The sequence below is a fragment of the Salvelinus fontinalis genome, chromosome 36, assembly GCF_029448725.1.
Source record: "Salvelinus fontinalis isolate EN_2023a chromosome 36, ASM2944872v1, whole genome shotgun sequence".
In the NCBI taxonomy this organism is placed as follows: Eukaryota; Metazoa; Chordata; class Actinopteri; order Salmoniformes; family Salmonidae; genus Salvelinus; species Salvelinus fontinalis.
The window spans coordinates 23,725,158-23,740,566 of record NC_074700.1 but is presented as its reverse complement, the minus strand read 5'-3'; the positions used below and the strand labels follow the sequence as shown (position 1 = coordinate 23,740,566).

General features: G+C 43.3%; 1 protein-coding gene across 2 annotated transcripts in view; it reads right to left on the bottom strand.

Moving 5' to 3' along the window:
- Nucleotides 1–7,587, bottom strand: part of LOC129835487 (acetylcholinesterase-like) — a 33,541-nt gene extending 25,954 nt beyond the window's left edge. The window contains exon 1 of one of the 2 annotated variants that reach the window (XM_055901124.1): nucleotides 7,242–7,587. The gene's annotated coding sequence lies outside the window, so the exon portion shown is untranslated. Of the gene's footprint in view, nucleotides 1–7,124; nucleotides 7,188–7,241 lie in introns of those variants that run through there. The other variant, XM_055901126.1, reaches the window with a different exon arrangement.
- Between the last annotated feature and the right edge of the window lie 7,822 nt (nucleotides 7,588–15,409).

Sequence of the window (15,409 nt, the reverse complement as noted above, 5' to 3'; positions counted from 1 at the left end):
TTTCCTTACATTTATAACTGTCACTTTAGTGTTAGATCCATACATTTATAACTGTCACTTTAGTGTTAGATCCATACATTTATAACTGTCACTTTAGTGTTAGATCCATACATTTATAACTGTCACTTTAGTGTTAGTTTCCATACATTTATAACTGTCACTTTAGTGTTAGATCCATACATTTATAACTGTCACTTTAGTGTTAGTTTCCATACATTTATAACTGTCACTTTAGTGTTAGTTTCCTTACATTTATAACTGTCACTTTAGTGTTAGTTTCCATACATTTATAACTGTCACTTTAGTGTTAGTTTCCTTACATTTATAACTGTCACTTTAGTGTTAGATCCATACATTTATAACTGTCACTTTAGTGTTAGTTCCTTACATTTATAACTGTTACTTTAGTGTTAGTTCCTTACATTTATAACTGTTACTTTAGTGTTAGTTCCTTACATTTATAACTGTCACTTTAGTGTTAGTGTAACAGTCCTGACCTATTTATGTTAGTTTTTATGTGTTTATGGTCAGGGCATGTGTTTTGGGTGGGCAGTCTATGTTATCTGTTTCTATGTTGGTTTCGGTTTGCCTGGTATGGCTCTTGATTAGAGGCAGGTGGTTTGCATTTTCCTCTAATCAAGAGTCATATTTAGGTAGGGCATTATCACTGTGTGTTTGTGGGTGATTGTCTCCTGTGATGTCTCTTGTGATGTCTTCGTGTCGTTATCGATGTTTTTCACATATGGAGCTGTTTGGCTGTTCGTTTTGTTTCGATGTCGTCTGTTGCCTGTTCGTGAGTTTACGTTCCAGTTATGTAAGTTTATGTTCAGGTTTTCGTTCTACGTCGTTTTGTTATTTTGTAGTTTGAAAGTGTTTTGTTTAGTTTTCGTGTTGCCATCTGCATCATTGTAATTTATAATAAAGATGGCATATTTCCCAGACTCCGCATTTTGGTCAGAAGATCCTTCTCTCCTCACCTCATCTGAGGATGAGGAGAGCGACAGCTCTAACAGAATCACCCACCAAAATACAGAGACCAAGCGGTATGGGAAAAATGCTCGACGGAGCAACAAGGACTTTTGGACTTGGGAGGAGATCCTGTCTGGTAGAGGACCCTGGGCGCAAACTGGAGGAAATCGCTGCTCTCGTGAGAAGAGTGAGGCAGCCACAGCCCAGGAGCGCTGGTATGAGGAGGCAGCTAGGAGACGTGGATGGAAGCCGGAGATTCAAGCTCGTAACCGGAATTATGAGGGGACACGTCTTGCACGGAAGCCCGAAAAGCCCGTGAGTAACTCCCAAAAATTTCTTGGGGGGGGGGCTAAGGGGTTGTGGGCCAAGGGCAGGTAGGAGACCTGCGCCCACTTCCCAGGCTAACCGTGGAGAGCGGGAGTACGGGCAGACACCGTGTTACGCAGTAGAGCGCACGGTGTCTCCTGTACGTGTGCATAGCCCAGTGCGGGTTATTCCACCTCCCCGCACTGGTAGGGCTAGATTGGGCATTGAGCCAGGTGTCATGAGGCCGGCTCAACGCGTCTGGTCTCCAGTGCGTCTCCTCGGGCCGGCATACATGGCACCTGCCTTACGCATGGTTTCCCCGGTTCGCCTGCATAGCCCAGTGCGGGCTATTCCACCTCGCCGCACTGGCAGGGCGACCGGGAGCATTCAACCAGGTAAGGTTGGGCAGGCTCAATGCTCAAGAGAGCCAGTACGCCTGCACGGTCCGGTATTTCCGGCGCCACCTCCCCGCCCCAGCCTAGTACCTACAGTGCCTATATTACGCACTAGGCTACCAGTGCATTTCCAGAGCCCTGTTCCTCCTCCACGCACTCTCCCTATAGTGCGTGTATCCAGTTCGGTGCCTCCAGTTCCGGTCCCACGCACTAAGCCACCTGTGCGTCTCCCAAGTCCTGTACACACTGTCACTTCTCCCCGTACTAGTCCTGAGGTGCGTGCCCTCAGCCAGGTGCCACCAGTGCCGGTACCACGCACCAGGTATAGAGTACGCTTTGAGAGTTCAGTGTGCCCTGTCTCTGCTCCCCGCACTAGTAGGAAGGTGCTTATCATTAGCACGGTGCCTCCAGTTCCGGCACCACGCACCAGGTCTACAGTGCGCCATATCCGGCCAGAGCCATCCGTCTCCCCAGCGCCATCTGAGCCATCCGTCTCCCCAGCGCCATCTGAGCCATCCGTCTCCCCAGCGCCATCTGAGCCATCTGTCTCCTCAGCGCCATCTGAGCCATCCGTCTCCCCAGCGCCATCTGAGCCATCCGTCTGCCAGGAGCCTGCAAAGCCGCCCGTCTGCCATGAGCCTGCAAAGCCGCCCGTCTGCCATGAGCCTACAGAGCCGTCAGCCAGACAGGAGCCGCTAGAGCCATCAGCCAGACAGGAGCCGCTAGAGCCGTCAGCCAGACAGGATCTGCCAGAGCCGCCAACCAGACAGGATCTGCCAGAGCCGCCAAACAGACAGGATCTGCCAGAGCCGCCAACCAGACAGGATCTGCCAGAGCCGCTAACCAGACAGGATCTGCCAGAGCCGCCAGCGAGCCATGAGCAGCCAGAGCCGCCAGCGAGCCATGAGCAGCCAGAGCCGCCAGCGAGCCATGAGCAGCCAGAGCCGTCAGCGAGCCATGAGCAGCCAGAGCCGTCAGTGAGCCATGAGCAGCCAGAGCCGTCAGAGAGCCATGAGCAGCCAGAGCCGTCAGAGAGCCATGAGCAGCCAGAGCCGTCAGAGAGCCATGAGCAGCCAGAGCCGTCAGAGAGCCATGAGCGTCGAGAGCCGTCAGCCTGCCATGAGCGTCAAGAGCCGTCAGCCTGCCATGAGCGTAGAGAGCCGTCAGTCTGCCATGAGCGTCGAGAGCCGTCAGCCAGCATGGACCTGCCAGAGCCGTCCAAACAGGACCTGCCAGAGTCCTTCAGCCGGGATCTGCCCCTTGTCCCGGTGCTGCCCCTTGTCCCGGTGCTGCCCCTTGTCCCGGTGCTGCCCCTTGTCCCGGTGCTGCCCCTTGTCCCGGTGCTGCCCCTTGTCCCGGTGCTGCCCCTTGTCCCGGTGCTGCCCCTTATTCCAGTGATGGTCCTTATCCTGGTGCTGCCCCTTGTTCTGGTGCTGCCCCTTGTCCCGGTGCTACCCCTTGTCCCGGTGCTGCCCCTTGTCCTGGTGCTAGCTGTTCATTTAGGGGAAGGTAGTGTTAGGGTGGGCATTAGAAGGGGTAGAAAGAAGAGGGGAGTGACTATGGTGGTACGGGGACAGCGTCCTGAACCGGAACCACCACCGTGGTCAACTGCCCACCCGGACCCCCCCCTGGACTTTGTGCTGGTGCGCCCGGCGTTCGCACCTTGGGGGGGGGGTACTGTAACAGTCCTGACCTATTTATGTTAGTTTTTATGTGTTTATGGTCAGGGCATGTGTTTTGGGTGGGCAGTCTATGTTATCTGTTTCTATGTTGGTTTCGGTTTGCCTGGTATGGCTCTTGATTAGAGGCAGGTGGTTTGCATTTTCCTCTAATCAAGAGTCATATTTAGGTAGGGCATTATCACTGTGTGTTTGTGGGTGATTGTCTCCTGTGATGTCTCTTGTGATGTCTTCGTGTCGTTATCGATGTTTTTCACATATGGAGCTGTTTGGCTGTTCGTTTTGTTTCGATGTCGTCTGTTGCCTGTTCGTGAGTTTACGTTCCAGTTATGTAAGTTTATGTTCAGGTTTTCGTTCTACGTCGTTTTGTTATTTTGTAGTTTGAAAGTGTTTTGTTTAGTTTTCGTGTTGCCATCTGCATCATTGTAATTTATAATAAAGATGGCATATTTCCCAGACTCCGCATTTTGGTCAGAAGATCCTTCTCTCCTCACCTCATCTGAGGATGAGGAGAGCGACAGCTCTAACAGTTAGTTTCCATACATTTATAACTGTCACTTTAGTGTTAGTTTCCATACATTTATAACTGTCACTTTAGTGTTAGTTCCTTACATTTATAACTGTCACTTTAGTGTTAGATCCATACATTTATAACTGTCACTTTAGTGTTAGTTCCTTACATTTATAACTGTTACTTTAGTGTTAGTTCCTTACATTTATAACTGTTACTTTAGTGTTAGTTCCTTACATTTATAACTGTCACTTTAGTGTTAGTTTCCATACATTTATAACTGTCACTTTAGTGTTAGTTTCCTTACATTTATAACTGTCACTTTAGTGTTAGTTTCCATACATTTATAACTGTCACTTTAGTGTTAGTTCCTTACATTTATAACTGTCACTTTAGTGTTAGTTTCCATACATTTATAACTGTCACTTTAGTGTTAGTTTCCATACATTTATAACTGTCACTTTAGTGTTAGTTCCTTACATTTATAACTGTCACTTTAGTGTTAGTTTCCTTACATTTATAACTGTCACTTTAGTGTTAGTTTCCATACATTTATAACTGTCACTTTAGTGTTAGTTCCTTACATTTATAACTGTCACTTTAGTGTTAGTTTCCATACATTTATAACTGTCACTTTAGTGTTAGTTTCCATACATTTATAACTGTCACTTTAGTGTTAGTTCCTTACATTTATAACTGTCACTTTAGTGTTAGATCCATACATTTATAACTGTCACTTTAGTGTTAGTTCCTTACATTTATAACTGTTACTTTAGTGTTAGTTTCTTCACATTTATAACTGTCACTTTAGTGTTAGATCCGTACATTTATAACTGTCACTTTAGTGTTAGTTTCCATACATTTATAACTGTCACTTTAGTGTTAGTTTCCATACATTTATAACTGTCACTTTAGTGTTAGTTTCCTTACATTTATAACTGTCACTTTAGTGTTAGTTTCCTTACATTTTGCATCATTCCATTACTAGATTATAAATTTGACTTTCTTTCCTCTTGTCACGCCCTGACCTTAGTTATCTTTGTTTTCTTTATTATTTTGGTTAGGTCAGGGTGTGACGAGGGTGGTATGTGTGTTTTTGTCTTGTCTAGGGTTTTGGTATGTCTAGGTGTGTGTGTGTAGTCTAGGTGTGTGTGTGTGTAGTCTAGGTGTGTGTGTGTAGTCTAGGTGTGTGTGTGTGTGTAGTCTAGGTGTGTGTGTGTAGTCTAGGCATTATGTAGGTCTATGGTGGCCTGGATTGGTTCCCAATCAGAGGCAGCTGTTTATCGTTGTCTCTGATTGGGGATCCTATTTAGGTTGCCATTTTCCAGTTTGGTTTGTGGGTTATTGTCTTTGTGATGTTGCATGTCTGCACTCGTTGTTTATAGCGTTCACGTTCGTTTTTGTTGTTTTGTATTAGTTTGTTATGTGTTCTTCGTTTTCATTAAAGAACGTGACACCTCTCATGTTCCTGTGGTTGTTCCTGAGGATTACTAGCAATAGTGGATCATATTAGGCTAATGTATTTGAATCATTATGGAATGCAGGAAGATGATTAGGGTACATTTATAGGACTACTCTTCAACCCCTATTGTACACTCTTCTCACCTTCCAATATTTCATGGATTGAACAATCGAATGACAACTTTCAGGATGAATCAAACCACTATTTTTGATTGGCCAATATATTGTGTGCATAAAAACACATTCCTAACCCTAAATAATATACAAGATCAGAGTATTTTTAAATCTACCAATTATCACTGAAAAGGAGACAAATATGCATGTATTTACATGGCTTCTTTTCATTGTCCATAATATTCTTGATCGTTCTCTCCATACGTTCTTGTGTCTGTCGAGAACATTCCAATTAAAAAGGTACACCAAATGTAAAGGGATGGCTTTAGATAAATGTGTTGAAAACCCTATTGATTGAAAACTCCACGAGAAAATCTGTTGGCCAGCACAGGGTTTTCAGCGGATGGATAAAATGTATTCGGCGCGTGCAAGTGAACCACGCCTGCAAAGCCTGTTATGCACCTGCATAAGATAATAATAACAACTACTGACAAGTGCGTAGGAAGGCGTGTGCGTAGTAAAGGCGTCCAGGTGGTAGTCGAGGTAAACAAGATTTTGTTTTAGTCAAAAGACTTTACGTGTGGCCTCTCTCTCTCGCTCTCTGTGTGCCCACGCGCCACTCACAAGACGCCACCCTCCTGCTTTTAATCTAATTATAGAGCACATATCTTTCCATCAATCTAGGCCTATCTATCAATCTATCTCTATGGAGTAGCCTATATCTTGTAACATGTAGATTAGACATATAGCCTATAGTCTGAAGATGATATGGGTTATAGCAGCAAACCAAGCCATCTTGTTGTGACAGTAGCACCATAGACAGACATTATGCAACATCAAGGAGCATCACACGCACGCACGCACGCACGCACGCACACACACACACACACACACACACACACACACACACACACACACACACACACACACACACACACACACACTCCAGGTAGAGTCCTGGTTACCCAGCTACATTACCCTGCTGCTGTGTGTGTGTTATGTCACTGCCAGCAGAGGTAAACATACATCAGACATTCCTGACATGGCCAGGAAATGTCTGTCTATCCTGATCTTTCCAACATGGCACAGGATCACAGCCATTAGGCTAGACTATGAAATTGGTTGCAATGGTAAGCCCAATGACGCTATTAAACGGAAAGACATGGAAGGAGACAGTCATGAGCTAATGGACAATGAAAGATAATAGGCCTAATAATAATAATAGTAGTAATATTAATAGCAGGCCTACAATAAACACTGATTTGGCCTACATATTCCGTGTTGCTCAACGCACAGATTTGACAGATAATAATAAGCCTAGCTATATAATCCTGTATGTTGCGTTTCGCATCCAGTGTTCATGTAACAAACACGACGCCCACTGTCTATAAAATCTATTACAAACACAACAGACGAGACATCGGCAATGTATGAACCAAACAGATGTGTGCGAGGAGAGGAACGCCAACAAACACACGTGTCTCGCTCAGTGGTCTCACCATGGAAGGCGCGTCACACACACGACGACAGCACAGTAGCTATACCCCACCACACTCACGCACTGTCACCCCACCCCCTCTCTCCCTCCCACCTCTCTCGCTCTCTTTCCCACCATATCCAATTGCATGATCATGTTGCCGGGGTGAATGAATATCCCACATTCGAATGTTCCAATTCTATTTCACTCACCGACGAGAATGACAGAGGCGCGAGGCTAGATCGTGTCATTTCCAGCAAAATGTCTATAAAAGGAGTTCGAGCCGAACCGAGCGCACCACTGGGCTCATGGTGTGCGTTTTACCTTACCTGGCTAGTTAGTAGCCTAGTGGGTCCAACCCGGCTAAGGACGCTGCTTCGCAGAATCCCGTGGGAGACAAGCGACCCTCCTCGCACTGTCAAACCTATTTAGACGACGTTAAACCCAGTGTCCTCAGCACAGTTAGGGGGTGAGGGAGGGTTTTGTAGTCGGGGAGCAAAGACGCGCGGTTTAAGTACGGTCTTTGCTGTTCTGTCAGCCCTAGGTGTTTGTTTAATGTGCCCGTCTCTCTCTCTCTCTCTCTGTATTGAGTGGGGGTAGTGACCCTTACTATGCTGCTAGGACGACGGGGGAGACGGCCGCTGATAAAGCGCTCCACGAATGAGAAAAAAATGAAAAGTAGTAGGCTACTCAGAGGAAGTCTCGCGAGAAGTCCCACTGCTCCTCTCAATTCAAGGGGCTTTATTGGCATGGAAAACGTGTGTTTACATTGCCAAAGCAAGTGAAATAGATAATAAACAAAAGTGAAATAAACATTTTTTTTTTTTACAATAAACATTACACTCACAAACGTTCCAAAACAATAGAGACATTTCAAATGTCATATTATGGCTATAAACAGTGCTATAACAATGTGCAAATAGTTAAAGTACAAAGGGGAAAATAAATAAACATAAATATGGGTTATATTTACAATGGTGTTTGTTCTTCACTGTTTGCCCTTTTCTTGTGGCAACAGGTCACACATCTTGATGCCACCTACCTCCAGTTCATATTTTTTGTGTGTGGTGCACCTGGAATCAGCGCACTCACTCATTATAAATGAGTTCCCAGGTCTAAACCAAAAATGTCTTCTTCAGTTTAAGTGTCAGAGAGACAGATAGTAATTATAAAAGTAAGTATAAACCTATTAAACTGTCTTAAACGATCTGAATGAAGCCTTGACATACCGGTGTGATAAATGCTAGATAAAGTGAAGTGTAGCGCGATGTGCTTTTCTGGCACAAAATGGCTGCCACTCGTTACATCACCAAAGTGAAGGGAAAATCTAGAGTAACAACTGGTCAGCAAACCCATGTTGGATTTAGAGTGGTAAGGGTTAGGGGTTAGGGAGTTAGGGTTATGGAGATGCCATTCATGTCCATTTAATCAATCACACCCCGGTGCTTGATAGTGGAGGAGTTGGATCTATCAGGAGCACCTCTTAAATCACTTTGAGTAACTTGGTGGAATACACACTGTACTGCATATCCCATCCATTATTAAAATCAAATCATATTTTATTGGTCACTTACACATATTTAGCAGATGTTATTGTAGTGCTATGCTACATTGTATGCTACATTGTGAGACTTTGGCTCTTTTGGGTTCAGAGAGTAGGCTAGCTTGATACACAACAGCATCTCAAAACATTATTAAGTTCAACATTCAAACCAATTATAATACAGGTAGATTTTTGTTGAGTCATACATTCTCACTAAAGACTATGTCCAAAATGGCACCCTTTTTCCAGTGCACTGCTTTCGACCAGTGCCCATAATGCTCTGGTCAAAACTGGTGAACTATATAGGGAAGTAGTACCACAAATTTACTGGCAGAGACATGACTTGCCTTTATTTCCTGTTGTCTGTGTTAGGTAATACAGTAACTCTACACAAAGGTTTAGCATTAAATTATTACTGAATTAGTTTAATGATTACTGGAAACACAAACCTACCAGGGTCTACAAAGAGACACAATAGGTGTGTGTGTGTGTGTGTGTGTGTGTGTGTGTGTGTGTGTGTGTGTGTGTGTGTGTGTGTGTGTGTGTGTGTGTGTGTGTGTGTGTGTGTGTGTGTGTGTGTGTGTGTGTGTGTGTGTGTGTGTGTGTGTGTGTTTGCGAGGCGGTTGCCACAGAATCCGAAGATGATAGACCACTGTCCCACACTTCCCGATTCAATCATTCATATTTGTGTTTTCATAAGTACCATGCTAGAAGATAGAATAGCCCAGATAACCTGCATCAATGCTACCATGGACACGACACAACCAAGTTACATTGCCTGACTGTCACTGACTCCTCCATTGTCAGAGCATAAAACGCAATAATCACAGAAATGAGGTGATGATGATGTGTGCATTGGTAACAGTGTTTGTTATTTTATGGTTCAAGATTGCTCTGAGTATCTTCCCATCTTGTCCCAAGTCTTTTGGTTCCAATCCATTAAGTATTATGCAAAATAATGACACTTACGCGCCTTATGACAACGGCTACGTGACCCAGGTAGGTCAGAACACACACACACACATACACGCACACGCACACACACGCACACGCACACACACACACACACACACACATTAATGGGTCCAAGGGTTAGACAGACTCATACTGGACACGACACCCCAAGGCTAAACCCTGCCATTCAGACCTGGGGGAGCCAGAGGTGTGTGTAGAGTTCAGGTGTGTGTAGAGTACAGTACACCAGTCTGACAGAGAGGTACATCCACCAGTGAGTGGATCAGGACTAAGGATCGTAGAGAGAGAGATACCTGGACCTAGACGATCATCATCATGACCATAACCAGCATTAGCCGCTCCTGGATCTATGGGCTAATCATCTGCCTGTTTATCACTGCTGGTGAGAACGCTTACTCTGCTGATCGGCACTTTACAATAGGAAACCAATTATTGCAGTTTAGAACTGTTTATAACGGGTTCAACATATATCATCTGTTCGATATAACAATTTATCACAGTTTATAACATGTTCAATATTAAAGTTCTAAAGTGTTAAATATTACACTATGTAACCGGTTTGATAATACAATTTAAGAAAGTCTAAATGCTGTTTTTAAAATACAGTTTATAATTTGTTCAATATGACAGTTTATACAAGTCTATAACCTGATTAATAATAATAACAGGAAACATTTTCAAAATGTTTGTTATTGAAAACGGATAACAATCCTCCTGGATCTCTTTGCCAGCTGTCTGCCTGTGTATTCACTCTGCTGATCAATAACACAGGGGTTTATGGGATTTTATAGCATGTTCAATATTCACATTTATAACATGATCAATATTATACTTTTTCTATAACGAGTTCGATATTACAGTGTATAACCTGTTCAGTATTACAGTTTATAGAGTAAGTCTTTAACCTGAACAATATTAGTTTATGAACATTTATAACCTGTTAAATATTAGTTTATGAAAGTTTATAACCTGTTCAATATTAGTTTATGAAAGTTTGCAACCTGTTCAATATTAGTTTATGAAAGTTTATAACCTGTTCAATATTAGTTTATGAAAGTCTATAACAGGGGCACTCAACTACCCGTCACACAACTTTACTAGGTAGCAAAGGTCCGGATAGATATTGTCATTATCGGCATAGTAACAAACCCCCAACTTGTGACCGATGCGACCCCAAACTGTTCAAATCAAATTTCATTTGTCACATGCGGCGAATACAACGGGTTTAGACTTTACCGTGAAATGCTTGCTTACAAGCCCTTCCCAACTATGCAGAGGTAAAAATTATTAATAAAAAGACAAATAGTAACTGACACAAGAGGAGTAAAAGAGCCCTCTTATTGGCAGAAATAAAACGTTGCAGCTAATTTCATGCAATTCTACACATTTTGCCATTGGGCAGAGAGAACATTTAACAGTTTAAAGATAATTTCCTGCAATTCTACACATTTTGCCATTGGGCAGAGAGAACATTTAACAGTTTAAAGCTAATTTCCTGCGATTCTACACATTTTGCCATGTCTTAAGATACCTGAGTGAGTCAACAAAATCAATGTGGGCCCCCTGGGGGTCGAGGCCCCAATGGACACGTAATAACTACAAGACCTAGACAGCTGGTATCTAGCATGGGCTAGTTGATCAGCTGGGCATTTTAAATAGTTCTCTAAGATCTGTCAGTGAATGACATAATGAGGAAAACTGTACTACCACATTTTCGAAATTGAACCTTGTGCATTCTACTATTACAATTCTCAACTGCATTAAATTGAAAGACTGACAGTGTTTTTAAATAAAAAAATATATAAGTCGGGATCCGCGGCCCGTATTGACCCCGTTCTGGATCCGGATCCAGATCGCGGTCCGCCTTTGAGTGTGGCTGGTCTATAAGTTGTCCAATATTAGTTTTTGAAGGTATTCCACTCTGTAAAGCGGGTTATTGAAAAACTGATGATATGAGAGGGCTGCTTAGGTGTTGAAAATATAAACCCATTAGTATTCAAGGTTCTTGACACTCAAACCGGTGGCACCTACTACCATACCCCGTTGTCTTGCCCATTCACCCTCTGAACAGCACACATACACACTCCATGTCTCAATTGTCTCAAGGCTTAAACATCTTTCTTTAACATGTCTCCTCCCCTTCATCTACACTGATTGAAGCTTTCACCTAGATTCACCTGGTCACCTATGTCATGGAAAGAGCAGTTGTTCTTAATGTTTTGTGTCCTCAGTGTATAAAGTATGTCAACATTATTAAAATGACCAGTGTTCAATGACTATTTATTTATTATATTTATTGAACCTTTATTTTATCAGGGAGTCATACTGAGACCAAGGTCTTTTTAAAGATGAATATACATATTTTTTAAACGCAGCAGAAAGAAAAACACGGTCATAAAAAACAAACACATTCATCCGTATTAATGTCCTCAATCAGCTTTCTGAAATTCCCTACACCGCACCAAAACATCAAATTTAAGAATATTTTGAAGATTGTTCCACAAATATGGTTCAATAAAACTAATAGCTTATTTACCTAACGCAGTAGAGACCTAAGGAATTTCCAGAGTTAGACTTCCCTGAGACCAGGTGTGGTAACTCGTATGTCTAAAGTTCAGTTATAATGTTAAGTAGAGTAAAAGGGCTTACAAATTAAAACATAGCAATGTATCAACCTACGTGACATCAAACCACAAACCAAACCTACCACAAACCAACTTTCTGCTAGAGAATGCAGTGAGGAGTACTACAATTGTCTCCCGTAATAAAGCGCAGTGCGCTATGATAAACTGCATGTGACGGCTTTAATGAAGTGGCAGCTGCGTTCATATAGATGACGTCACCATAGTCTAGGACTGATGGGAACATCGGCTGAACGATCTGCTTTCTACTATTTAACGAGAGGGAGGAACTATTTCTATAGAAGAAGCCCATTTTCAGCCTCCTGAGTGGCGTAGTGGTGTAAGGCTAGCTGTGCCGCTAGAGATTCTCGGTTCGAGTCCAGGCTCTGTCGCAGGGAGAGACTGGGAGACTGTCGCGACTGGGAGACCCATGGGGCGGCGCACAGTTGATTGGCCCAGCGTCGTCCGGGTTAGGGGAGGGTTTGGCTGGCAGGGATGTCCTTGTCCCATCGCGCACAAGCGACTCCTGTGGCGGGCCGGGCGCAGTGTACCGTGCCAGCGCCTCCGACACATTTGGTGCTTCCAGGTTAAGTGGGCATTGTGTCAAGAAGCAGTGCGGCTTGGTTGGGTTGTGTTTCGGAGGACTCTCGACCTTCGCCTCTCCAGAGTCCGTACGGGATTTGCCGTGATGAGACAAGAGTTATTTACATAATTATTCAGACCATTTGCCAAGATTGTGGTAAATTCAATTGATTGGACATGATTTGGAAAGGCACCTGTCTACAGTGCATTTGGGGAAGTATTCAGACCTTTTCCACATTTTGTTATCTTCTTCCTTGTTGCCTTATTCTAAAATGGATTCAATTGTTTTTTTCCCCCTTCATCAAGTCAACACACAATACCCCATAATGACAACTATAAAACAGGTTTTAGACATTTTTGCAAAAAAAAGAAAAACGGAAATATCACATTTATATAAGTTACTCAGGACTTTGTTGAAGCACTTTTGGCAGCGATTACAGCCTTGTTATGACGCTGCAAGCTTGGCACCCTTGTATTCGGGGAACACCTGTATTTGGGGAACACCTGTATTTTGGGAACACCTGTATTTTGGGAGTTTCTCCCATTCTTCTCTGCAGATCCTTTCAAGCTCTATCAGGTTGAATAAGGAGTGTCGCTGCACAGCTATTTTCAGGTATCTCCAGACATGTTTTATCAAGTTCAAGTCCGGGCTCTGGCTGTGCCACTCAAGGACATTCAGAGACTTGTCCCGAAGCCACTCCTGTGTTGTTTTGGCTGTGTGCTTAGGACTCGTTGTCCTGTTGGAAGGTGAACCTTCGCCCCAGTCTGAGGTCCTGAGGTGTCTGGAGCAGGTTTTCATCAAAGATCTCTCTGTACTTTGCTCTGTTCATCTTTCCCTTGATCCTGACTAGTCTCCCAGTCCCTGCCGCTGAAAAACATCACCACAGCATGATGCTGCCACCACCATGCTTCACCGTAGGGATGGTGCCAGGTTTCCTCCAGACGTGACGCTTGGCATTCAGGTCAAAGAATTCAATCTTGGTTTCCACAGACCAGAGAATCTTGTTTCTCATGGTCTGAGAGTCCTTTAGGTGCCTTTTGGCAAACTACAAGCGGGCTGTCATGTGCCTTTTACTAAGGAGTGGTTTCCATCTGGCCACTCTACCGTAAAGGCCTGATTGGTGGAGTGCTGCAGAGATGGTTGTCCTTTTGGAAGGTTCTCCCATCTCCACAGAGGAACTCTGGAGCTCTGTCAGAGTGACCATCAGGTTCTTAGTCAACTCTCTGACCAAGGCCCTTCTCCTCCGATTGCTCAGTTTGGCCGGGCGGCCAGTTCTAGGAAGAGTTTTGGTGGCTCCAAACTTCTTCCATTTAAGAATGACGGAGGCCACTGTGTTCTTGGGGACCTTCAATACTGCAGCAATGTTTTGGTACCCTTCCCCAGATCTGTGCCCTGACACAATCCTGTCTACAAACAATTCCTTCGACCTCATTGCTTGATTTTTGCTCTGACATGCACTGTCAACTGTGGGACCTTATATAGACAGGTGTGTGTCTTTCCAAATCATGTCCAATCAATTGAATTTAGCACAGGTGGACACCAATCAAATTGTAGAAACATCTCATGGATGATCAATGGAAACATTTTTAATTTTGCCCAAAAATCTTTAAACCTGTTTTCACTTTGTCATTATGGGGTATTGTGTGTAGATTGATGAGGAAAAAATGTGAAGTTAATACATTTTAGAATAAGGCTGTAATGTGGAAAAAGTCAAGGGATCTGAATAGTTTCCGAATACAGTGTATGTAAGGTCCCACACTTGACAGTCTTCTGACAGGTGACATCACTCTTACACAATGGTCACCCCTCAACCAAATTCTTATTCACAATAATGGCCTGAAAAAAACAGAGATAGACAGAAATCCCATTTAATTGATTAATAGTTTGAATTCTATATACAAGTCCATGGATACAGTACCATACAATTCTAGGGCAGCCGATATGTAACTTGTGTTTCACTTCCTCATGATCACAGCAGGTTGAATTGCCATTGTTCAAGACAGCTTGGCAATGTAGCTGCAATAAATCAGTTTTTAACCGTGATCGCTGATTGTGATAATATATTACTCTAAAATACTACAGAAAATTAGAACTACCTGGACTGATGACGCATCAATGCAACACATGGGCGTATTATACTTTGCTTGAAAAATGTACACTACCGTTCAAAAGTTTGTGGTCACTTAGAAATGTCCTTGTTATTGAAAGAAAATCACGTTTTTGGTCCATTAAAATAACATCAAATTGATCAGAAATACAGTGTAGACATTGTTAATGTTGTAAATTACTATTGTAACTCGAAACGGCAGATTTCTAATGGAATATCTACATAGGCGTACAGAGGCCCATTATCAGCAACCATCACTTCTGTGTTCCAATGGCACGTTGTGTTAGCTAATCCAAGTTTATCATTTTAAAAGGCTAATTGATCATTAGAAAACACTTTTGCAATGATGTTAGCACAGCTGGAAACTTGTATTGATTAAAGAAGCAATAAAACTGGTCTTCTTTAGACTAGTTGAGTATCTGGAGCATCAGAATTTGTGGGTTGAATTACAGGCTCAAAATGGCCAGAAAAAAAGAACTTTCTTCTGAAACTCGTCAGTCTATTCTAGTTCTGAGGAATGAAGGCTTTTCCATGCGAGAAATTGCCAAGAAACTGAAGATCTCGTACACCGCTGTGCACCAGGAAATCTTAAGTCTTATTACATCCAGCCGGGAGGAACTGTTGGATATAAGAGCAACGTCTCAACTTACCAACATTACGACCAGGAA